At 56.0% G+C, this 17947-nt stretch overlaps 1 protein-coding gene across 1 annotated transcript in view; it reads right to left on the reverse strand.

Annotated features, from left to right (window-relative positions):
* Window positions 1-15978, reverse strand: part of TSNARE1 (t-SNARE domain containing 1) — an 81110-nt gene extending 65132 nt beyond the window's left edge. The window contains exon 1 of the mRNA XM_027078009.1: window positions 15223-15978. The gene's annotated coding sequence lies outside the window, so the exon portion shown is untranslated. The remainder of the gene's footprint in view (window positions 1-15222) is intronic.
* Window positions 15979-17947: the final 1969 nt, after the last annotated feature.

The following is a 17947-nucleotide window of genomic DNA, read 5'->3' on the forward strand; positions in this document are numbered from 1 at the left end:
TAGGATCATTCTGTTAACTTATGCAGCTTGGTGAAGGCTGAAGACCCAACCAGTCCACTGAGGAGACTTCATCCCCGGCCAGAGCCTAGCCCAGGAGGGATCCAGCCTGACCCCTGATTCGGTCGCAGTTGGGTCGGGCCAGGGCACATGGTGACCCCTGACCCTGGCCACACACCAGCCCGCACCCTGGGATACCCTGGCCCCTCACCTCCCAGCTAAGAAACCATGGATGAGAATGCAGCCTCCTGCCTCCCTGCACCGGCAACAAGGAGACAGCTGCCACAGACCCACTTCTCCAGTGGCTGGGGAGTCAATAAGTTAAGACACATAAGCGCTTCGAAAGCACCAGGCGTGTTCGGCGCCCCATCCGTGTGCTAGCCATGCGCCACCACCCCAACAGGGGACCCTGAGGCACAGAGCCTGGCTCGGGCCGCCTCTCCCCACACACGCACCTGGGCCAGACCCCAAGGGCCCCTCGCATGGGTGCCTGTGTGCGCAAAGGCAGAGGAGGGGCCAGGGGCTGCAGTGGCATGCGGTGGAGTGTTGCTATAGCAACTTGGACTCCTCGTCAAACAGAGCGCCAGCCAGGCGCCCCAGGCACCCCGAGAATGATGCCCAGAATGGCCACGGAGAAGCAGGATTGCTGACAGCACCAAAGAGCGGTTGGGATGCCAGCCACTCATGCCCTTCTCCCATCCCACCTGCCACACCACCCCTCCCCCACCCCCACGCCCCTCCCCGAAAAGGCCACGGGAGGCCCGGCTTCAGGGCCTAGCTCTGCCCACCGCCCTGCTGCCTGCCCGTCAGCCAGGCCCTCTCCCAGGATGGTGGCAGCCAAGGAGCAAGAAGACTGTGCCTGAGTCACGAGGGCGTGGCCCACAGCACAGCTGCGCACGGCCAGGACCCACGCGCCCCTTCAGACCCCAAGACTCCCCGGGCCGTGGGGTGGAGAAGGATCATGGCCTGAAGCCGGAGCTGGAGGCCCCGTCCTCCCGGGCACGGCCCACGCAGGCGGGAAGCCAGCCCACTTCAGCAGGCAGCCCAGCTCTCCAGGGACAGGCTACCCAGCAGGCCCTGGACTCACAGCCCGTGGTCACCACTTAACTGTGGGGAAGGAACCTTCGTTGTCACACTCCATGGACAGGAAACTGAGGTTCAGAGAGGTGAGGAACTTGCCCAGGAAGCCCAGCTGATCCGAGGCCAAGGTGGGAACCAGACCCAGGTCTGTCTCTGGGCAAAGCCAGTGCTGTCCCCACCCCACATGGCCACAGCCCCGCCAGAGCGGTGGCAGGCCGCAGCTCAGGCCACACCAGGCTCACAGTCCAGCTCTCCCAACAGGGGCCAGCGAGGCAAGCACGGCCACGGTCATCCGACGAGACAGCAGAAGCCCCAGGACTCTCCCCCGGCCCTTCGTGGGGAGCCACAGGGCGGAGGGGCTGCCACACACCTGCCACGTCCTAAGAACAGGCTGGCTGAGGGCGCTGCTGAGCCCAGCGGTCGCGGGGAAAGGGGGTGGGCACAAACCTGAAACCTCAATCCTAAGGGCACAGGCTTCATGACCCCCACACCCAGAGCTCCTTCTCCCTGCCTCGCCCCCCCTCACCCTCACCCAGGCAGACAGGCGCATACTGACTACCGCTACGGAGGGCAGCCCGTGCCGAACACTGGAGGCCCCGTGGGGAAGCCCCGTGCAGAGGGAGCGGGGAGACAGGGGGCCCAGTGCGCTGAGATCTGGGCCTTCTTCTGAGCCACCGTCACCACCTGAGTGTCCAGGGTGCAGCTGCATCCCAGTCTCACCACCACATCACACCACCCCGCCAGGAGCAGCGTGACCGGACAGTGTCACCACACCACCCTGGCCACCGGAAAACCTCCACTGCCAACCCCACCCCTCGGTACCACCCCCCCCAGTGGCAGCATCGCCAGGCCAACCCTCAGCAGCAGCCCTGCCCTCCTATGAGTCACTGGCCCCACTGTCACCCCCCAGGTCATCGCCACCTCCTCCCTCGCAGAGGACAGCATGACGTGAGGCCAAGGAGGCAGGGGCTGCTGGACAGCTTGTTGTCTGCCGCTTTAATGAGGAGGGCAAGACCCCTCCTGCAGGAGACGGGGTGGCGGCAGGAAGACGCGGGGTCCCCCTTTCTACAGATGGCAGAGGTAAGCCACAAGTGTCACTGCTCAGAGTGACAGGCAGGAGGCGTGGGCTGGACCCCCAAAGCCCACGCTCTTTGCCCCGGACCTGAAAGTGCAGACCCAGCTGGAGGGGCCCCTGGGGAAAGGAGAGCTTGCCCTCAGCCCCAAACCCACAGTAACACCCTGCAGCCCCTCCCCCGACTGCCCACCAACCCGCTGGTATTGATGCCAGGGCAGGCCAGTGGCTCAGACCCGAGGGCAGCCCTGGGCCTCCAGCCCTGCCCCAAGCCTGCAGGGAGGAGGTGTCCGTTGGCAGGATGGGCTGCAGGGATGGAGGCCCCGCCCTAGGAGCTGTCCGCGGTGCTGAGAACAATGGGCCCAGACACAGCCGGCTGGCCGTCAGTTAACGGCACTGAGTTTAACTTCTCTAGTCAAAGAAAAAAAGATTCTCAGATTGGATCACAAAGCAAATCCAACCTCATGCTTATGGAACAGACAGACACCCACGAAGGAACGCAGGAGGTGACGGGCAGAAGGATGGAGAAGGCGCGCCAGGCAAACCAAGAGGGAGGGCAGCGCACCATGATCCCGAAGTCGGGCCGCGTGGAGACGAAACAAAGGACGCAATTCCGAATAAAAACGATAGTTGTACCACAGCCGCCAGCAGTCACAGGAGACACAGGAGGAAGGGGCAGAAACAGACCTACGGCAGGACTGCAATTCCCTTCTCTCAGTCCACGACAGAGCAGGCAGACAAAAACTATTACCTATGTGACCCACGACACGATCAGGTGGTGAAACTGACTGACACACACGTCAACTGCTGTTCACCCAAAAGAGAGAACAGATCTCCTTTTCAAGTGCCTGTGGAACAATGGTGAAAACTGACTCCGTGTTAGAACCACAAGAAAAACCACATAAAACCCAAAAAGTTCGAAAGAGAATAGTCAACATTCTCTGATCAACATGCAATTAAGGGCTTCCCTGGTGGCGCAGTGGTTGAGAGTCTGCCTGCCGATGCAGGGGACGCGGGTTCATGCCCCGGTCCGGGAGGATCCCACGTGCCGCGGAGCGGCTGGGCCCGTGAGCCATGGCCGCTGAGCCTGCGTGTCCGGAGCCTGTGCTCTGCAACGGGAGAGGCCACAACAGCGAGAGGCCCGCGTACCGCAAAAGAAAAAAAAAATGCAATTAAAACCAGAATAACAACAAAACGAAGAAATCAAAAGATGCTTTTCAGACTTGCTCCTCAACAGCTCTTGGACCAAAAAAGAGACTACAAACCAAAATTATAGCACTTCCAGACAGCACTGATAAGGAAAACACATACTCTCAGAACTGAAGGAACGGCCTTTAAACATTAAACACTTTTTTGAAAAGAACAGAAACAAGTTAATCAAGCATCTAAACATCTAGGGAAAAGGATGATAAGATAAACTGAGACAAAGCAAATGGAATTCTTAACTATAAGCAAAAAGGGATGCATTAAGAAGCAGGAAAAAAAAGGACAATGAATTTTTTAAAATACCCAAAAGATGGCTCTTTGAAGAAAAAGAAAAACCATAAAATGGAAACAACCAGCCAATCCAACCAAGAAAAACAGGAACAAATAAGATGGAAATAATCACAGAAACCAAGAAAATTAAGAGTGAGAGATAATTACACTCAAGTCTACGTGAATAAATCTGACAACCTGGACAAAACTGACAATTTTCTAGGAAAATATAATTTCTAAAACTGACCCCCAGAAAAGAAAGAAAAAGTTTACAGGATTTTCTTGCTCAAAACAAAAACAAAACTAACAGAAGAGCACCGGGTCTCAACAGTTTCACAAAGTCTACCAACACTTTAAAGACCAGGTATTTCAACGCTATTAAACTACTCTAGAAATGCATCAGAAAGAAAACGTTTATTTTTATGAAGCAGATGCGACCCTGATATCAAAACCTAGAAGAAAGTGCACACCAAAAACGAAATGACAGACCAAGCCTACTTATGAAGAGCAATACAGATGCTAAATTAAACAGCACAAAGTATCCAGCAGCACCTTACAGGAATCCCACATCAGACCAAGTGAAGGGCATTCTAGGAACTCAAGAATGTCTCGCTGTTAGCAACTCCCATTAGTGTGATTCATCAGATTACTATATCTAAGGAGAAAAGTCACATGATCATCCCATAGATGATTTTTTTTTAAAGAAACTGACAAAATTCGACAATAGTTCTTGATTTTTATAAATGAGACTCTCAGTAAAATGGGCAGGACAGGCTCTTCCTTGACACGTGGAAGGCATGTATCTCATTCCAAATCCACATCTGCCCCACGGGGAAACACCAGGGGCGCTCAAGAGAGGTGGCCTCCACCAGCTCCTCGGAGACACTGAAGGATGAGTCCACGCAGTTACGTAACAGAAGGAACCTGGCATATAAAAACTGGAAAGGGGAAGGTTAAGTATCACTACTTGCCGCTGCTACGATCGGATACCTGGAGAACTCAAGGTAATTAACTATTGGGTTGGCCAAAACGTTTGTTCGGGTTTTCGTAACATCTTACAGAAAATCCCGAATGAACATTTTGGCCAACCCAATTAAAAACACAGAATTCAGCAAGGTAGTATGGAGCAAACTCATATGAAGAAATCAAGAGTATTCATACATGTGTATACAAACACAGGATAATACAGAAGAAAAGACTCCTAACCATCACATTTAAAAGGATAAAATTCCTGCAAATAAACTTGAAAACATTACAGAAAAAGAGACCTAAGCAATTGGGAAAGTACAGCACATTCTTTTTTTTTTTTTTAATTAATTTTTTTTACTTATTTATGTATTTATTTTTGGCTGCATTGGGTCTTCGTTGCTGTGAGCAGGCTTTCTCTAGTTGCGGTGAGCGGGGGGCTACTCTTCACTGCGGTGTGCAGGCTTCTCACTGCGGTGGCTTCTCTTGTTGCAGAGCACGGGCTCTAGGCACACGGGCTTCAGTAGTTGTGGCACATGGGCTCAGCAGTTGTGGCTCACGGGCTCTAGAGTGCAGGCTCAGTAATTGTGGCACACGGGCTTAGTTGCTCCACGGCATGTGGGATCTTCCCCGACCAGGGCTCGAACCCGTGTCCCCTTCATTGGCAGGCAGATTCTTAACCACTGAGCCACCAGGGAAGCCCTACAGCACATTCTTAAGAAGGAAGATTCAATGTCATAAAGATGTCGCTCTCCCTAAGTTAGTTTGTACATGTAACATAATTCCAACCCAAAACCAACCAGGTTTTAGGGATGCGAGTGTGTGTATGTATGTGTTTGGTGGTGGGGACTGAGTAAAGAATAGACAAGCTAATTCAAAGTTCATATATAAAGACAATCTAGAATAGGCAAAAAAATTATGACCAAAGAGCAATGAGTTCTTTGATATACCGAAACACAGTATAAGGCCTTAAAAATTAAAATAGATGGGCTTCCCTGGTGGCGCAGTGGTTGAGAGTCCGCCTGCCGATGTAGAGGACACAGGTTCGTGCCCCGGTCCGGGAAGATCCCACATGCCACGGAGCTGCTGGGCCCGTGAGCCATGGCCGCTGAGCCTGCGTGTCCGGAGCCTGTGCTCCGCAACGGGAGAGGCCACAACAGTGAGAGGCCCGCGTACGGCAAAAAAAAAAAAAAAATTAAAATAGAGGTTACAACTGTACACATGGACAGTGGAACAGCTTACAGGCAAACAAACGTAATCAATCTTGAGAAAGAACAATAAAGTTGGACGCATCACCCATCGTGATTTCAACATATACTACAAAGTGACAGTCACTGAAACAGTATGCTACTGGCATAAGACGAGCACACAGACCAATGGCACAGAATAGAGAGCCCAGAAGGAAATCGACACACAGTCACTGGATCTGCCAAGGGTGCCAAGAACACAGAGCGGGGAGAGGACAGTCTCCGCAACAAATGATGCCAGGAAACTGCAGCTGAACCCGCAAGAGAATGAACTTGGACCCTATGTTACACCACGCACACAAGTCAACTCAAAATCAATTAAGGACTTAAAACACGAGACCCAAACCATAAAACTCCTAGAGGAAAGCACAGGGGAGAGGCTCACAGCACTGGGCTTGGCAGTGACTTCATGGATATGATGCCAAAAGCACAAAGTAACAGAAACAAGAAACAGCTAAGTGGGACTACATCAAACTACAAAGCTGCCGCAAAGCAAAGGAAGTAGTCATCGAGCGAAAAGGCACCTACGGAGCGGGAGACCTTCCTCGCCTCACAATGGGGCTGCACCCTGATAAACCCACGGTAAACTGAAGGTAAGTCGAAAATGCATTTAAAACACTGAACCTACCGAAGGTCACAGCTTAGCCTGGCCTTCCTGAAACGTGCTCAGAACACGCACGTTAGCCTACAAGTGGGCAAAACCATCTAGCACAAAGCCTATTTTACACTAAAGTGTGGACTATCTCATGTGACTGATTGAACACTGTACTGAAATTGAATACAGAATAGCTGTCTGGGCACCGGCTGGTCACCCTCGTGACCTCGGGGCTGATGGGGAGCTGTGGTTGCCACTGCCCAGCATCACAAGAGTATCCACCCCACATCTCTGGTCCAGGAAAAGATCAAAATTCAAAATTCGAATCATGGTTTCTACTGAATGTGTATCACTTTCGCACCATGAAACGTCAAAAAAACTGTAAAATCGTTAAGAGGAACCATGCTAAGTATACGACTGTGTGCATCTTATAAGGCGTTAATCTGCAAATCATATAAGGAACTCCTACAATTCAATAGTTTAAGAAAACTAATAAATTACCCAATTATAAAACGGGCTAAGGACTTGAATAGACATGTTTCCAAGAAAGACATACCAATGGCCAAGAGGCACATGAAAAGATGTTCAACGTAAGTAATCATCAGAGAGATGCAAATCGAAACCACAATGAGATGTCACCTCACACCTGTCAGAATGGCTATTATCAAAAAAAGAAGAAAAGAGAGAGAGAGAATAAGTGCTGGCAAGGATGTGGAGAAACTGGAACCCTGTACACTGACCGTGGGAACACGAAACGGCACAGCCGCTATGGAAAACAGTATGAAGCTTCCTCAAAAATTAAAAATAGAACTACCATGTGATCCAGCAGTACCGCTTCTGAGCATTTATTCCAAAGAATTAAAATCAGGATCTCCAAGACACTCTGCGCCCCATGTTCACTGCAGTGTTATTCACAACAGCCAAGATATGGAAACAACCGAAGCATCTGTCTGCAGATGCATGGGTAAAGGAGACGCAGCATATCCATATGATGGATATCATTCAGCCTTTAAAAAGGAAATTCTGCAGTGCGTGACAACACGGATGGACCTTGAGGACATTATGCAAAGTGAAATAAGCCAGTCACAGAAGGACAGACACTGCATGACTCCGCCTATACGAGGAATCTATAACATAGTCCAGTTCAAAGAACTACCGAGTGGAACAGTGGCTGCCAGGTGCTGGGGCAGGGGACGTGCAGAGCCGCTAATCAGCACGCACAAGCAACATGATGCGGCTCCAGAGCGCGCGTGGGCAACGCTGCACCTGGTCGACAGCATGCGGTACTTGCACTGTGCATGCAGTCCTGTACTGTGCACTTCAATCTGCGAAGGGGGCAGGTCTCATGTGAAGGGCTGTTACCAGGATAAATACATTATTTTAAAATTTAAATACAGATGGCCGTTTAGGGCATGACTAAGCTAGAACCTAAAGCCGGTGGGGGAAGAAACGGATTCTTTAATAACTCGGACAGGACTACTAGTAGACCATCTGGGAAAAAATTAAGGTCAGACTCATACCTCACACCACACACCAGGATAAAAGACAAATGAATAAAAACTTTAAAAGGAAATCAATGAAAATGAGAAGAAAACACAGGACTTCTTTTTAAACTTGAAGAAAAGAAGCATTCGTTAACTACGACTCAAAATCCAAACACCACATGTGAAAGTTGACGGATCTGACTACACGAAAGGACAACAAAAGGCAGCAGCAAATGCCCTGCATTCATCTGACGTTCAAAGAACTCATCTCCATAATCTACAGGGAAAAATCAACAACGCAGTTTTTAAAACATGGACCATGTCAAGGAACAGAAAGCTCACAACTAAAACACAAACGGCTCTTTGATACATAAAAAGATACCATCATCCATCAGAAAGGAAATGCAGATGTGTCCCCGCTCTGAAGCCTGATCACACTCAGCATGCGAGCAGCTGGGGGATGGGCGCGACAGCTTTCCATGGGTATGTGGACCAGTGCCTCCCCTTTGGAGGGGGGCTGGCAGGGTGTGTCCTCATGAGGAAAGTCTGAGTCTTCTGACCCAGCACCTGCACTCAGAGCATACATCCTACATACATGCATCAAATGACATACGAAGAGGTCATTCATTCTGTAATAGGCAAAGACTGAAAATAACCTAAATTTCTATCAACAAAAGACTACATTAAATCGATTCTGACATACCCATACTCGAAATATTCTGCAGTTGTCAACGAGAAGAAGAGAAGCTCTCTGTACTAATATAGGAAGACCTCCAGGACGTTTTGGTTAGTGGGGGGAAAAATTAAAACCAAGGTGGAGAAGAAATTTATAACATGACTTGTGACAGAAAAAGGAAAAATATCAAAGTGTAGATTTGTATTTGGTAGATAATCGCATTCTTACGTATCTGGAAGGATAGATAAGAGACCAAGAGCAGGGTCACATGTGGAGACGAGGACCGGGCCAGCTGGGATGGGGAGACTTTCAACTTTCTACTGGACGCTTCCTCATGTGTTTCTACTTTTGAACCACACACACTATTCAAAAAGTGCAAGAGCACTGGAACAGGTAAACCGTGGTCCGTTCACACCATGGAACAGGACTTGGTGATCAACACAAACAAACTACAGGTACATGTGCCAACCCTGAGAAACCTCCGGGGAATCACACCAGATGAAGAGCCAGTCTCCAAGGGCTACACACTGTATGATTCTATTTGTAGAACATTCTTGAAATGACATAAGAAAAAAGGAGGACAGACTGGGGCTTCCCAGGAGTTCAGGAGGGTGAAGGTAGCAGGGAGGGGGGTATGGCTACAAAAGGGCAACCAGGTGACAGCGACAGCCTGCATTCTGATTGCACCCGTTGCTGGTATCCTGGGTGTGACACGGTGCTACAGCTCTGGAGACGCTACCTTTAGGGAAACTGGGTAAAGGTACACAGGAAGGCTCAGAATCAGTTCTTACAGTTGTACATGTGAACACACAATGTCTCAAAATATAAAGTTTAATAATTAAAAAAACAAAAACCAAAGACACTGGGCTGTCTATCTCCATGCCCGAGGTCACCAAGTGGCCAGAGCAGAGAACATATCCAGCCTGATCTGCTTCCCAAGTGCCTGCCTCCTGGGACATGGGGGCCACAAGGGAGGTGACCCCACAGGGCTCAACCTCTGTCTGAGCACAGGGCAATCCTTCAAGGAAAAGGGGAAGCCCGGCGAGGAAGGGTGTCCTTCCCAATGCACAAAGCTGACTCTGTGGTTTTAAGCTGCTGGCACCTGGGGGATACTTGTTACCGCAGCAAGACCTACCCTACACCATTAAGACTTCTGTCCATCCAATCACATCCGTGCCTGCACCTGCTGCCTGACTTCACTCCTGCCCACCTGGCCCTCCTGGCCCATAAGACAGAACCCCGCCTGCTGCCTGTGGGGCCCCCCTCCACGGGCCTCCAGCCCCTCCTGCAGGTGGGCAGCGGCACACGCTGCCAGACGGAAGAGGCAGGGCAAGGCTGCACCCCACAGCAGCAGGCAGCTCTGGCCCCTGCCTCCCCAGGTGTAGAATGAGGGCTGAACCAGCTTTAGAGCTTTTCCCAGCTACAGAATCCTTCCTTCAAACACAATCATCCTCAGAAGGTCCAGGTGAAATGGATGAGATCAGAGCTGCTCTGGCTAAAGGAAGAGGATGCTGCCAGCTGGGGTGACTAGAGCCCCTCCAGTTCCGGGGACCCCCTCAAGCCACTGGTCCAGCAGCTCTCCACAACCCTGGGTCGGTAACGCTGTGGGGCAGAGTGGGAAAGCCCAGGTTCTAGGGCTGGACACGCCAGGTCCTACGCCCAGCCCGCTCTGCACTTCGTGGCCTTGGGAAAACAGGCATCACCTCATGAGGTCTAAGAGGAAATGACTGCCCCGCTTCCCTGCTCTGACCAGTGGCACCAAAACCACCACATCCTCCACTCGGAGCTGCGGCCCCGCTCCTCAGGGTCCCTACAGCATGTTCCACGTGCCACCCACCTGCAGGGCCCTGGAAGACTCATCCCCACACAGCTCCGCCCCCTGCAAGCTACAACCCACCCTCTGCAAGCTGCCGTCTCCCTTCTGCTCCGAGGAGCCAGGACACACATGTGAAGCACCTGCTCACGGCTGGCCCACCTTAGATGCAGGTGGCCCCTGGCACGGCAGATGCCCAGAAACCAGCTGAAAGAGCTGAGAAATACCCCTTTCCAATAGCTAGCTTGTGCTTACATGAGCATTTATCGAGCACCTACTGTGCGCTCTTCCTGTGCTGGGCCACAGAGACAGACAGGGTCCTGGCCCTGGAGAGTACACGGGGAGCCCGACACCAAATGACCACAAGGAAACGAGGAAGCAGCCACGCAAGGCTTTCCATCAGTCTGCAGCCCCTCCCCTGCCCTGGGCCAGGCCCCCGAGGACGGGCCAGGCTTCCACACGGCAGCACAGACCTGAGCCTTGACCGGTCGGAGGACGTCCCCTGGGGCGCTGGCGCCCGGCCATTCCAGCCAGAGGGGCAGCCAAGCTGATCCCAGAGGGCAGCCTTGGGCAGCCGAGAAATCGGCCCAGCAGGTTGACCAGAGGCTGGGGAGACATTCAGGTCACACCGTGAGAGCTGCAAAGGCCAAGCGCGGAGGCGGCCTGATGCTGCAGATGGGCGCCCTGAGACATGTCAGCCGGGGAGACACGCCAGAGAGGCCCCCGGGCCAGAAGAGCCAGGACACTGAGAGGGGATTACGGGGTCCAGGCTGGAGGCTGCGGACCAGCCAGACGTCCGCCCTGTGACTGAAGGCTTTCCGGACCCTGGACCCGGAAGACACAGAACCGACTCACCTCCCAAGCCCAGGCCCGTCTCCCACCTGCCCAGGCTCATTAGCACCCTGGCTGTGGGCGAGGCCGTAGCGGGGAAGGAGGGCAGACCCGAGGCGGGGATCCAGCTCCTCGGTGGTACCGCCACCGAAAGCCTGTGCTGAGAGGGCAGCCAGGCCCGGGAAGGGGGCTGCTGTGCCGAGTTCACGTGGGAGAGGTTGATTCCGGGCTGCCGGTGTAAAACTGTGTCCCTTTCTGAATACTTGGCAGGAACAGATCATGGCTCCCGGTGGAGGGCAGCCAGCCAGCGGTGTCTGGGGCGGAAGGCGGGGGGGCTGCCCCTGGCCGGCTCTGTCTGGCGCCAACTCCCTGAACAGAGCTCTGATGCCCCTGCCATCCCCCGGGGTGCCTGCCCCCTGTCTTCCCCAGAAAACATCCCACCGCCCTCCTTCCCCACCACCCCGCACCCCTAACATCCAGCTTCCTAGTTGGTGCAGGCGCAGCCTGTGACCCCGCGACCACATCCAGGGTCTGGCTCGGGCAACAGTAGGACAGACGTGGACAGACAGGTGCCCGAGCATGGCACCTGGTCCCAAAGCCCTAAGGACCTGACTCCTTTCCACAGGTCCCAGAGAGGAGCCATGGTCAATGGTGGGCTCACTGTAACCCCCTTTCATCCGGCCACACTGGGAACAAGAATTCCAAGTTCCAGCCCAGCCGCGACCCCCCGCCCCCGACGAGAGATACCACACTTCCAGAGCTGGACTCCCTGACGCCCTCGACCCGTGCCAGGCACTCCTTTAGAACATCAGTTCAATACGGAGGGAAAGTCAGGATAAAGTCTTTATTAGTATAATCATCACCACTACCAAAGTCGTTCTCCAACTCAAAAGGCATTCTCTGGGGCGGTGGCATCTTCCAATCTGGTCCTCGCAGGAAGCAGCAGAGCAGGAAGGCTGGGCGGGCGGGGCAGCAGAGCTGGGCGGGCTCTGGAGCCAGAGTGCTGGAGGCAAATCCTGGCCGCTCACTTACGCGCCTGTGACTCCGGGTAAGTTACTCAGCCCGGAAAGTGTGCTGATCTTAGGAATATGAGGAACCTAGCAGGTGCTAGGTCCATAAACGGTGCTGACTATCACGATGATGATACAAAAGGCTGACGATGGCCAGTTCTCCTGGGTTCCCGCTAACCCACCTCAAACGCAGGCCAGAGAGCAGTCTCTGGAGCCGGAGGGCTGCTCAGAAGAGGAGCAGCTGCACCAGCCTCCCGGGCACCCCCTGACTCCACAGCCCCTCCCAGAGCTTCAGCGCCTGTGTCTCTGCGATGGCGCGGATGCCACCACCTCCCGGTGGCTGCGGGATCAGAAAGGACAGAGGGCGGGGACGTGCTAATGAGGAACGTGACTCAGGACCCCACAGCTGAGACTCAGCCACGCTGTGTCCGCAGGATTTCACTGTTCGTACCAGGATGCTGACGCAGTCAGGGCTGGGTCCCCATCCTTCCCATGGGGGACATCAAGAGGCAGAAAATGAGACAGTCTTCCATCAACCCATGTAAAGAAAACAATAAAACTTTATCGACTGGGAGCTCCGAGATGGGGGCTCACAGGGTCAGCACGACTGCCTGGTCTGCTCTCTTGCGTCCACCTCGGGGCGGGCTGCCCTCTCCTGGAGGCGGGAGCGCAGGGCTGCTGGGACTGTGTGCAGCCTGCCGCGCCAGTTCCCAGGAAGACCCCGCTCTCCCCAGCCAGCAATCACGCCAGGGAAAGGTCCACGGCACTGCTACCACCATCGTGGACCCAGCCACACGATACGGAGCCCAGGGGCCGACAGCCTGGACTCTGCGGGCTGGGAGGGGGCGCACACCTCTAGCCACAGACCCCTCGTGTGGTCCGGCCCAGACCCCAGACGTCAGACCCCTGGTCCCTGCTCCCCACAGCCCTGTCTCGGCTGCTCTTCAAGTGACTCTCAGCGCGGCACAGGCTGGCCCTCCTGGGACCAGCACCAAATCCATACCTCACCTGCCTCCCTCGGGTCTGCCGCTGTTCATTCCCGCTTCACTTAGTCTCATGTCACCCACTCCTCCATTCAGGGGTCCAGCAAACACTTAGCAGCCAGGCGGTGCTGAACGTTCTGGCAGAAAACAGAGGAATCCGAGAGGCGGCCTACCTTCACAGCCCAGCAAGTCCGTCATTACAGACATGGCACAGATCACAATTCAAAGAACAGAAAGAATGACGCTGGACTGAGCCACCCAGGTTAAATTCCATTTGTAGCAAATAACACAATCAAAACAAACCCAACAGCCACAGATATGCCTGTGCGCATTAAAAAAATCTAAGCCTTGGCCAACAGTTTGCTTCTCCCAAACACTAGTCCAAACACTAGTCAGAGCAACGAAACTCTCAGTAACACAGAAAGGTGCTGTGTGCTGTGAGCCATGGTCATAAACGTGGGTGAACCGACCCAGGAGAGGAAGGGGACAGGAAAGCGTCCAAAGAGAACCGGAGTACAAGGCATTCCAAGTGGAAGGCACAGACATGAGAAAAGACATGGGCTGTGCAGGAAACAAGGGCTTGTGCACTGGCAGGGCACACGAAGCAAGTGGGTGGAAGGTGTGGCTGGAGCAGTAGGCAGGAACAGGGTCCCGAACAGGGTCCCGACCTTCACCTTGCAGGAGGGGACTTAAGGACTCCTATCTGCCCATGAGCCCCCAAACCCCTAGATGGCAGTGCCCGTGTATAGGTGCCCACCTCAGGGCCCTGCAGAGGAGCGCCCGGAGAAGGTAGCCTGGATACAGTCAGAGCAATCAAAGGAGGAGAGAAATGTGCAGGTGGCCCAGGAAGCTCCGCCTCCTCCAGGAAGCCTTCTCGGACTGCCACTCTCCCACAGCTACTGCAGTCACAACTGGGCTCCTGCACTGTCCTGGGCAGGCTGCGCCGGTTTCTACCGAGGACCTACAACATATGAGGCTGACCACTCAGAAGTACCATTTTAATAGGCTGAAGCCCTCCAATACTGACATACTTCACCTGGACCTCACCCTGACACTGTCCACCCTGGGGCTATAGTGAGGAACAGTCCCAATCCCTGCCTCCTGGGGACCCAAGATAAAGCGGAAAACAAGCAAACAAGCGACAGTGACAAAACATGAAGTGCTGAGAAGGAAAAGAGAAAGGACCTGAACCAGGGTACTGGTAGGAGAGGGCGGTCAGCAAAGTGGGCTGTGACCTGCCGTAAAGATGGTGAGCTGCCATCCCACCAGGAACTAAGACAAGGGCAGGAAGAGGGTGGGTGAGGAAGAGGCCAGGTGTGGCTGCAATGGCAGCAGGCCCATCTAGTCCAGCAGCTCGACCCAAAGAATTTTCTGCCATGACCGGAGTGTTCCATGCCTGCGCCGCGCTGGCTAGTGGCCGCCACACTGGACGGCGCACAAAGAGCCCAGAGGGCAAAGGAGGAGTGAAACGTGAGTCTCCCAACAGGAAGCCCCTGGAGGGCTTCCGTGGGGGCAGCACAGATCAGAGGCACCTGGAAGCTGGACGGGAGGGAGGGCCCCTACCCTCCGTGCCCCAGAGGCACGTTTTAAGCCAAACGTAGAGAAAAGGCAGAAAGGAGCGGAGAGGAGGCACATCGTGTCCGGCTCTCCCTCAAGGGCTGCCTCCCGCTCGCTGGTGATGAGCAGCGTCCCTGGCGCCCAACAGGTGTGCACCCGGGCCTCGGTGCGAGCGCTCCGCCCCCGAGACCCTGCCCCTCCCACGACCCTGCCCCTCGGCCCCGCCCCTCCCATGGCGGTCCCGCCCCTCCCGGAGGCCCTTCCGCCGCGCGGGCCCCGCCCCACCCCGCCCCCGACCACCCCGGGCCCCGCGCGCCCCTCCCGGCCCCGGCCTCCGCCGCCCCCGCCTCCGGCCTCGCCCCCTCCCAGCCAAGCCAGCCTCCCCCCGCCGGCCCGCCCCCGCCGGCCCGGCACCACCGCACGCCGCTGCCTCACCTGGGCTTCGGTGGCTCCCGGGCGCGTTCCGTGCTTTCTCGGAGGGAGGGGCGGTACGGGGGGCGGAGCCGGCACCCAAACATCACGTGACGGCCTCTCTCGCGCCGGCGAGGGCCTCGAGGCCGCCCCCCTTCCGCCCCGTCGGCCCCGACGCCTCGCGCCAGCCAATGGCCACCGAGCCGCGGACGAGCTGAGGACGGCGTGAGCCCTGGGACTACAAGTCCCAGAGTGCCCCGCGCGGGCGGCGGAAACGGCCTGGGACGGCGGCCGGAGGGGGCCAGAAAGCCTGCGCCCGGCGGGAGCCGCCCGCGGCTACCCAGGGCCGCGGCTCTCGAGGGCCACCGAGGGCGCGCCGTCCCGGCCTGCCGGGCTGGGCCGAGCCGTTCCCGCCGCCTTACCGGGCCTGTAGGTGGCCGGCTTACTCGCACCCCCGATCCTCAGTACCCCCATCTGTGGAACGGGGGTGACAGACGCGGAGTGCGCGGTCCCCGCCTCAGAGGCCCGACCGGATCTCAGGGGTCTGAGAGGCCGAGCCGCGGCGGCGCAGTGGCCGTGCGGGCCCCGGACTCGGGTCCGGAGGGCACAAGGGCCAGCGCCCGGGTCTAGGGCGGCCGCTGAGCACTGCCGGGAGGGGCCGTGCCCTGCGGACCCCACGCCTTGGTCCGTGCCAGCGGGGGAGTAGACGGGATCGTCACCACACCCCAAAGCCTTTCCGCGGAGGGCCCTCAGGGGACGGGTCTGCAGAGAGCGGGGTCTGAGGGTGCTCCGGCCCCGCCCCACCCTCAGCGGGCGCGGGTGTGGAGGAAAGGAGGGGAAAGCGAAGTACACCTCCTCCGCGACGACCACCTGCAGAGTGTGCTTCCTGCCTACCCAGCGGGCCGAGCGGGTGCCCCGGGGCTGCGGACCGGGTGGTCTAGCGCAAGCAGGGCCGCCCGGGGCGGGTGCTCAGTACCTGCTGCCTCCTCCCTAGTCTGGGGCGAGGGCCCCTACCGCCCCTCGGAGAAGCAGGAGAGACGGCCCCCCCTCCATCAGGACCCGGACGGGTGAGGGTCAAGGGGATGGCCAAGAGACCCCCAGAGGAAGAGCGGAGGGAAGAAGCTGCCGCAGCCCCCACGGGGCATCTGCCCGCTGCACTGCATCCTCGCTGTGCTCGCGGGGTCTTCAGAAGAAGCCTCCATGTAGCGCCCACCAAAGCCGACCCCAGAAACGCTCGCTGTAACAGGGGTAGCCACCTGGGCTTCTGCGTGGTGGTACCAGATCCCTGGGTCAAACACTGTGAACCTGGGGTCTGCAGCGAGTTCCCCTCCCCCACCCTTCCTGTCTATCCCCTGAAGACCGGCTCCCAGGTCAGCTTCTCTGGGAAATCAGCCCACCCAGCACCGTCCGGAGGAAGAAGGTGTTTACACTTCCACTCTGCCCCGCCACACCCCGACCCAGCACGTGGCAGCCCTCACTCACTCACCACAGACCCTCCTCCATCAAATCCCGTGAGCAGGTCATCCCTGCGGCCCAGTCCCCCTTTGTCCCTTCCCAACAGAACCCATTTTGTTCAAGGCAGCAAGGTAGTGCTGGCCCGGAGGAAGACGGCAGAGGACTCAGTGAGTCTTCAGACCCAGAAGGGACCGAAGTAGCCAGCTAGCCCTCTGCCTTCTCTTGTTCCAGCCTGGAATGCGGGCACGGTCTCCCAAGGAGAGCAGCCATTTGGGGAGCAAAGGGGTGGGTCCCAAGCTGCGGACAGGGAGCAGCTGCATGGTGGAGCCTCCACCCCAGCTGTACCCGCTCATCAGAGAGGAAACAAGCCCCTGCTTCCTCCACACTGCTGCTGGCACCCCTCCTAGCCCATACAACCGCATCCAGGCGTGACGACCACCCTTTTAGGCTTGTGACCTGCCCACCGTGCAACAGGCCTCTTGAGGGCAGGCCCATGTGGTTGAATTTGCATCTCGGCGCTCAGCAGGGCACCCTGCATGTGGTGTGGCCTCGGGGAGTGATGACAAGTCAGCGAGCACACCAGCTGCACTCACGGGGGCCTAGTGTTCACTCTGTGTCCCCACAGAGCCTACTCTCTTTTAACACCAAACCTATCCCTGTGTTGCTGTGTGATGTTGAGCAGTGACACCTTCTCCGGGCGTGTTCAAAGCGGTGATGTGGGAGCCGGCTGGAGAACAGGCATGGGAGGGGCAGGGTGGCGCACCGCTACCCTGTCACCTGTCACCTGTACGGGGCAGTGTCACTGGGGGACATGTGCTGGGAAAGGGCTGACGCAGGCCCAGCACCTAGCGGGGGCTTGACCAACACAAGCACCTCACCCCCAAGTGTTCGAGACCAGTCTCAGGCGCTTAGAAAACTGACTCCACATGAGACTCCTAGCAGCCTCCCAAGGTATTTATCACCAAGCAGGAGTGGCAAAAAAAAAAAAAAAAAAAAAGAAACTCCACGACAGGAGCACTTGAGTGTCGTCTTTGCTAACCTCTGTGAAGGAGGAGTTTGCCGCCCCTCCTGGGAAGTAGCAGAACCTGCTTATTCCCCACCCCCATGGGAGGAGGCATCTCCACACCCCAAGGAGCCAGTCTGTCTGTCCGTCACCCAGCACCCAGGCTTGCTACCTGGCACAGCGTCCCCCTCTCCTCTTGCCAAATCTTATCCTGTTTGCCATCATTTATTCATTCAACAACCTTCCGATGTCAGGCAACGTGCTAGGCCTTGGGGATGCCACACAATTAGA

Source organism: Aethalodelphis obliquidens, unplaced genomic scaffold (assembly GCF_003676395.1).
Source record: "Aethalodelphis obliquidens isolate GAN/ISIS:26980383/991018 unplaced genomic scaffold, ASM367639v1 scaffold41, whole genome shotgun sequence".
NCBI classification, from domain to species: Eukaryota; Metazoa; Chordata; class Mammalia; order Artiodactyla; family Delphinidae; genus Aethalodelphis; species Aethalodelphis obliquidens.